The 5,949-nt window shown below is 37.9% G+C and overlaps 1 non-coding gene across 1 annotated transcript; it reads right to left on the minus strand.

Annotated features, from left to right (window-relative positions):
- Nucleotides 1-1,616: 1,616 nt before the first annotated feature.
- Nucleotides 1,617-1,723, minus strand: LOC112535065. The gene has a single exon (XR_003079269.1). It is a non-coding gene; the product is annotated as a small nucleolar RNA R71 (small nucleolar RNA).
- Between the last annotated feature and the right edge of the window lie 4,226 nt (nt 1,724-5,949).

The raw sequence follows: 5,949 nt of genomic DNA on the forward strand, positions 1-5,949 counted from the left end.
GAAGGATTATATCTGTTTTAACATCAAATTGAAGATCAAGACAAGATTTGGGAACATTCAAAAAGCAAATTAGGGTTTACTATTCTAAATTGGGAATTTAGGGTTTCTCATCCAACTTGAAGAAGAAGGGTGTACATGCCTTTAATTTACTTTTCTAAATCTATTCTTTATTTTGTTTTGCTTATTAGTATGAGTAGCTAAATTGTCAAACCCATTTGGGGTTCCTATTTTGTTGGATTAATTTCAATGTTTATAAGATTTTGATTCAATGTTTGTTTCTTCTTGCTTTCATTATTAATGAGAAATCACTTTAATCATGAGACATTATGAATTGTGGTATTTAGATTGCTTTATGTAATTGAGAAATTCATTTAGTAATTGGAAATTTGAATAGTAAGAACTGGTAATAATCACTTAGAGATAAGGGTAATTGACTAGCCGGATTAAGAATTAACAAAGCTTAATAGAGGAGGGTTAAACCTTAATGCTAATCGAATAATCAATCGTTAGGAAGATATTCCAACTTTAGGTTATTAGGTTTAGGAATTGAGTTATCGCGAGAGGAAGACCGAATTAAGTTAAGACTTCATCCACGGGTAATTGCAATTGATAATCAATTTAATCTTTATCTTCACTAAAATCCAATTAACTTATGTCCCCTAGGGTTTGCTTTTTCCTTCGAGACTTTTCCTAAATCCTTTCAGATTATTTGACATTTAATTAATTGTTTGTTCATATTTAATTATAGCATAACACTTCATTGATTTGTTTAGGTTAGATAACATAAGATGCTACAGTAGGTCTTGGATCATCCTTTCCCGAGAATACGACCTTGATACTCACCATTTGTGCTAGTCTGCATCAATAGGTTCATTGCTTTAGGTTGTAGCTACATAAAAAGCCTATCAAGTTTTTGGCGCTGTTGCTTGGGAACTTTGTGTGTGAACTAGAGTGAATTTGTGTTTTTGTTAATTTAGCCATATTTAGTTTTCTGTCTTTATTTTGCTTTATTTTATTCTTTCATCATTTTTTACTACTTTTGTTCTTCGGTTACTACATTCCATTCGTATGTAGTTTATGAACAGGAGCTCTAGCTCTGATCTTATAGAGCCTCTGTCTGATCCAGAACAATCCCTCAAACTTTTAAGGAAGCATTTGCAATCAAAAGAGGAGGAGATTGAGGTTGAGGTACCTATGATAGACCAGAAGGGATGGAAAATCACAACAGAAATGCCGCGGCGGACGCCAAAAGAACGATGTATGAGTTTGCTAGACCATCATTGGATGGGACACAAATGAGTATACTCAGACCGGTGGTGGCAGCTAACAATTTCGAGATAAAGCCAAATATGATCCATATGGTATAATAAAGTGTACAGTTTGGGGGGCTGCCAAGCGAGGATCCCAATGCCCATATAGCCAACTTTTTGGAGATATGCGACAGTTTCAAGATAAATGGAACTACCGATGATGCCATCTGGCTGAGATTATTTCCATTTTCTTTAAGGGATATAGCAAAGAGATGGTTGCAGTCTCTTCCACCGCACACTATTACAACCTGGAAATCCTTGGCTGAAAAATTTCTTTACTAGTACTTTCCTCCAGCTAAAACTGCTAAATTGAGAAATGACATTTCTTCTTTTGTGCAGATGGACGACAAGAGCATGTACGATGCCTGGGAGAGGTACAAGGACTTGTTGAGATGTTGTCCACACCACGGTCTACTAATATGAATGCAGGTTCAGACCTTTTACAGCGCTTTGAACCCTGCTACGAGGCAAATGGTGGACGCTGCAGCATGTGGAGCTTTGAACAGCAAGACGCCGGAGCAGGCGCAGAACCTGATAGAGGAGATGGCCATGAACAACTACCAGTGGCAATCCTCTAGGAGTCGGCCGTTCAAACAAGGAATAGTCAACCAGTTAGAATCCACAGCAGCCTTGGCAACTCAAGTGGAGCTTCTGACCAAGAAAATAGACCAGCTTCAAATGCCAGTTCAAGCAGGCCAAATAAGCTGCGAGTTTTGCGGTGGCCCGCACTACGGTGCAAACTGTAATATGGGAGGTATGTTTGCTAGTCCCTCAATATCATCTATTGTTTATGCTGACCATGAATAGGTTAATTACATGCGGAATGCACCCGGACAGCAGAACAACCCTTATAGCAGCACATAAAATCCTGGATGGAGAAATCACCCCAATTTTAGTTGGCGCACTAATAATGCCCAAGGTCCACCAGGCTTTCAGAGACTGCATCAACAGCCACCACAGTAGCAGCAGCAAGCTGGACCATCAGAGCTTCCTCCACCAGCCAAGAAGAAATCTAACTTGGAGGAGCTAATGATGAAGTTTGTCACATCGACTGAGACAAGGTTCCAGCAGATCGACAGTGCTCTTAGAAATCAGTAAGCATCCATTCAGAACTTGGAAAATCAGATTGGGCAGATTTCTAAGATGTTGTCTGAAAGGCAACAAGGAGCGCTCCCCAGCACCACTGAATCTAACTCGAGGGAGCACGTGAAGGCCATCACTTTGCATGTAAGTTAGTTTCAGCTCCTTCTAAGCCTGTTTTTTACGATTCGACTAATGATGTGCAGAAGGGAACAAGCAGTAAGGTTAAGGAACCTGAGAGGCACAAGGTGCAACCAATCCCAGTCAGGGAGTATCAACCCAAGATTCTTTATCCTGCTAGACTGAAGCAAGTAGAAGTACAAGAGTAGTTCAGTAAGCTTTTAGATATTTTTAGACAACTGCATATTAACTTGCTTTTTGTGGATGTATTGAAGCAAATGCCAAAGTATGCCAAATTCTTGAAAGACATACTTAGCAACAAAAGCAAGCTGGAGGAGGTAGCATTTGTAAAGCTCAATGAAGAGTGCTCATCAGTGTTTCAGAGCAAGCTACCAGAGAAACTGTCACAACCTAGGGAGTTTTACTATTCCTTGCATTTTGGTAACTTGTGTGTTGATGATGCATTAGCTGATTCAGGCGCTAGCATAAATGTAATGCCCACGAGTATGTTCAATAAGCTAGGTTTAGGGGAAGCAAAACCCACTAGGATGTGCATTCAATTAGCTGATCATTCTGTTAAGCTTCCTAGGGGGATTGTAGAGAATGTGCTAGTAAAGGTAGATAAATTCATATTTCCTGTGGACTTTGTGGCTATGGATATGGATAATGAGCATGGTGTGCTTTTGATTTTAGGAAGACCTTTCCTTTCACGGCTAGAGCCAAAATAGATGTATTCGAGGGAAAGCTAGAGCTTAATGTAGAGGATGACTGTGTTACTTTCAGTTTACCCCCATTCGAGAGTCCTCCCGCCAACCATGTCCATGCCATTTGCGCTATTGACGGGATTGGTTTTGCATGTGATAAACCACCACAGGATATACTAATTGATAATGCTTTGTATGCTACTTTGCCTGTTGATGTGTGTCACTCTTTTAAAGAAAACAACTTGTATAAATTTGAAACTTCGTGCTATGATACACCAGAGAAGGGTAGTTGAAAGTTTATTTATGATAGGTCATCTAGACAGGATTTAGAGTGGATGACTGGACATCCCAACTCGGTATGGAGAGCACCTCATTGGCCATCTGTTGTGCCCATTGGACGCCTCCTTGCGGCTATATGCCTCAGGCCTTAGCTTACAAGGGACCACGACAACTACGATGAGTGCAAATTATCGAAGAAGACAGGGAGCCGCCACCAGGGTAAAAATAACCAAGACAAATAGAGAGGGGCGAAGGATGGCGACTTGTTCCTTGTAGAGAGCCTAACTTTCCCCTTCCCCAAATCAAAGATCTGGTTTCAAAAAGTTAGGTACATACTGGGAAGGGATTAGGCACTCGAACACGCCTGGACACATAGTCTGGCCTCTACTAGACTCTAAGGCTTTTAGTTTCCCTAATTGTACTAACTTAGCTTGGTTACTACTTATTTTACTATGATGACATTTTATTATCTTATTTAATTATTCATAGAGTGAGAAAAAGATGTTACTAACCTAGCATACATCTACCTATGTGGAAGGCATATTGGTGCCATTAGGCCTTGGAGCGGTATGATGGTACCTTAGATTTTATTTGACATACCAAGGTGACAAAATGGAACCAATTTTATTAAGCATGTCGATGCCAGGTCCATTTTATTTTTTAATTGATTAGGTGAATGAAACATGGAACGCAAGGGAACTCACATTGGTGAGTTGATTTATTTTAATTTAGCATGTGAAGTGATTAATGTACCTAAATCCGATTTGTTTTAGCATGTGAGGTGAAATCAAAATATGCCAAAGCAACAAATAAATATAAAAAATGAGAAGGAAGGAATTAACGGGGTACAAACCATATGAACAGTTATAAAAGAGGAATAGCTAGCTCCTAAATGAACTTAAATCAACCAACAATGGTACTAAAGCAATTAAAAATATCCAAGTAATATTAAATCCATCCTTGTTAAAAGGTTATGCCTATTTGGGAAATAAATGAAAAGCAAAGCATCTAAATAGGCATACATATACTATTAATTCTATTGTTGACACATTACTTATGCACTAAATCTCACATTTTATCTTCTTAAAAAAGAGTTAACAACTTTAAGCATGTGACATAAAATCATAATAATAAAGAAAATTATTAAACTCATTTTACCTAAATCACCTACTAATCGTATTTACACATATCCTATTATTAAATCATATATTAATCTTACAATCTAATCAAATATATCAAATAATGTTAAACCAACACTTACATCTACCAAACAAAAAATTAACATGCTCATAAAAAATTATTGTAATATATAAAGATTTCTAAAATCGAAATTAGTAAAAATAACTTAAAAATAAAATAATCAAGCTTTTGTGAACTTACTTTGTGTGGGGTAAGCTTTAGCCCACATGGGCTAAGTGAAAGTCCACATGGACTAAGCCTTACCATGCATGGGCTAAGCTCCTAGAAGCTTGGAGTTTCTAATTTTTTGGGCTTTTTTCACAAAAAAGAAACTATTTTCAAATTTAATGCAGACATAAATATGATGAAACACAACCAAATATGTACTTAAAATAGGTTTAATCTGAAGTACAATAAAATAAAAAATCCAAAATAAAACCAATAATGTACTTTAAGTACAATAATCTAGAAATTAAATAAAAGCCTAAAACCAAAGCACATAAGAATTGTTCAAAAGATGATAAAAATGGAGGCTCAACCCTCGATGACACCATCACTCCCATCGATGTCATCCTCCTTCCCATCACTATCCTCGGAATCAACCTTACATACACCGGCTCCATCATCTAGCTGTACCTGATGCGCTTGATAAAATTCAATTGAGGACTCTGTGGGGTGTACCCTTAAGATTGGAAATAATATATCATCGAGTTTTGAAACCAATCCATGCTCATTTGTTGTCATCGCATTATCTCTTGTTGATTCCATGGCATACCTATCATTTGAGTTTGATTGTGAAGCAGCTTATTATCTTGACATTAAAGCCACTAAATTTGCATCTCATGTCTACAAATTTGTTGCTCGACCTCTATTGGCTTTTTGTCCTCATCCTTTCGAACATAGTTATAAGCCACCCAATCCTTATATGGTTCACCTCCACTAGGTGGAGGAAGGAAAGATGAAAAAGAAGGTTTAGCTGTCGAGGAGTCAATCGATACACTTTGAAGTGCCCATGGTGAAAGCTAGTGGGTCTGTTGACAAGTCAAAGTGGAAGTCATCCTGTGTAGAGGGTACAACATGTAATATCCGCTTATCCTTATCCATCCGCTGTAAAGTTTCTAGGCCCATTAATTTTGGCAAACCATCCCAAGTCATTGCAGATAGTCCATAAAAGATGCCCACTTATTTGCTAACCTAATGACATACACCCCTCCACACAAACATCCATTTCCAATCTATTTTCCTGCTCTGTCAAATATACCAACAAATACAAAGCT

This window comes from Ricinus communis, chromosome 8 (assembly GCF_019578655.1).
Source record: "Ricinus communis isolate WT05 ecotype wild-type chromosome 8, ASM1957865v1, whole genome shotgun sequence".
In the NCBI taxonomy this organism is placed as follows: Eukaryota; Viridiplantae; Streptophyta; class Magnoliopsida; order Malpighiales; family Euphorbiaceae; genus Ricinus; species Ricinus communis.